The following is a 2,123-nucleotide window of genomic DNA, read 5'->3' as shown; positions in this document are numbered from 1 at the left end:
GAGCCCCACGTCGGGCTCTCTGCTCAGCAGGGAGCCTGCTTCCTTCTCTCTCTCTGCCTGCCTCTCTGCCTGCTTGTGATCTCTGTCAAATAAATAAATAAAATCTTTTTTAAAAATCTAAAAGTATGACTTATGATCACATTCAAAACACATCTCATAGGAATAAATTTAATGAAGCAGATGTGCTAAACCGGTATACTAAGAACACAGAACAGTGCTGAGATTTTAAAAGGCCTAAATAAAAAAGTATACTATGTTTATGGATGAGAAGATTAAATACTGTAAAGACGTTAGTTCTCTCCAAGTCAACCCAGTAGATTCAAGGTAATTCCAATCTGAATCCCAACACAATTTAAACATACGTATGTTGACAATTTGATACGCACAGGAGTACACGCACACATGGAAACACCAAGTTGAATAGTCAACCTTGGAAAAGAGCAGAGCTAGAGAACTCACACCATGTGATTTAAAGCTTCCCCCCAAAGCAACAGTGATTAAGACGGTAAGAGCGTGTGCGTAAATAGATCGACGGCGCGGAACAGGATGTAGACACAGTCAGCTGGATCGTCAACAGAAGTCACCAGACAGGTCAGTAGGAAGTCTTTTCAACAAACAGGGCTGCGACAACCGGGTAAATGTATGGAAACAGGAGGAAGCTCAACCCTAATCTCACTCCAAAAAATCTTCATTCCAGGTGGTTCATCTAGACATAAAGCTAAAACTTACAGGAACAGACACAGAACATCTTCGTAACCTTGGTACAGATAAAGACATCTTAGAGAAAACACAATAAAAGCTAACTAGGAAAAAAAGTGATAAATTGGACATCATTGAAATACATCATTAAGAAGTTTAAAAAAAAAAACCAACAAGCTGGAAGGAAATATTGACATGCTAGATCTGACAAAGACTTATACCCGTGACATATAAAGAGCATCTACAAATCAATGCAAACAGCCCAATTAAACAATGGGCAAAGGATACTTTACCAATGGAGATAAACAGATGCCAATTTGAAAAGATGCTTAAAGTCATTAGTCATTTAGGAGAGACATTAAGCCACAGTGAAACACTACCCGACAGTCATCAGAGTAGCTCACATTAGAGTCCCAAGAACGAACGCAGATGAGGATACGAAGCAAAAGGAACTACTGTGTGTGACAGCGATCGCCCACTGCTGCGTGCAAACAGCACAGCCGCTGGGGAGAACCGTTTGCCAGTTGTTTTTCTTTTCCTTTTTTTTTTTTTTTTAAGATTTTATTTATTTGAGAGAGCAAGTGAGCGCACAGCCGGGGCAGAGGGTGGGGGGAGAGGCAGAGGGAGAGGGAGGAGCAGACTCCCCACTGAGCAGGGGACCTGACATGGGGCTCGATCCCAGAACCCTGAGACCATGACCTCAACCAAAGGCAGGCTCTTTACTGACTGAGCCATCCAGGCACCTGTTTGCCAGTTTCTACATGACACAAACCTACCATACAACTCCACAATTCCACACCTCGGGGTTTTTTTTTTCCCCCCTTTGGCTTTTTAAGATTTACTTATTTTAGAGTAAGAGAGAGAATCCCAAGCAGACTCCCCACTGAACAGGGATCCCAACACGGGGCTCGAACTCACGACCCTGAGATCGTGACCTGAGCTGAAATCAAGAGTCAGACGCTTTACTGACTGGGCCCCCCAGGCACCGCCTTCACCTCATGTTTTACCCGAGAGGAATGAACACCGTGTCTCCAGAGACACTCTCACGAGTGTGTCCACAGCACCTCTGCTTCTAACAGCGCCACACTGGAGACACGTGTCACCCAGAGAATGGAGGCGGCCTGTCCTCTCGTCAGTGTGGAGAGACCGGCCCGCACGGCACTCAGCAGTGTGCACACTCCCAGAGGCAGCGCGCCGAGTGAGAGCAGCCAGGCAGAAAGGCTGCACACCCCCTGCCTCCACTCGCCTTTCCTCCAAACGGACAAAACTACCCATGGTGACCGCACTCGTTTCGGCGGATGCCCGACGGCTCACCGGTGCACACGTAGGATGCAATGGAAGGGGAAGGCAGAAGAGAGAACCTTCTGGAGTGAAAACTCCAGTCTGCTATGCAGACTGTGTGTTCGCTACTCAGGAGCGTGCAC

Source organism: Martes martes (assembly GCF_963455335.1).
Source record: "Martes martes genome assembly, chromosome: 4".
Taxonomy (NCBI): domain Eukaryota; kingdom Metazoa; phylum Chordata; class Mammalia; order Carnivora; family Mustelidae; genus Martes; species Martes martes.
This window is presented reverse-complemented; position numbering follows the sequence as displayed.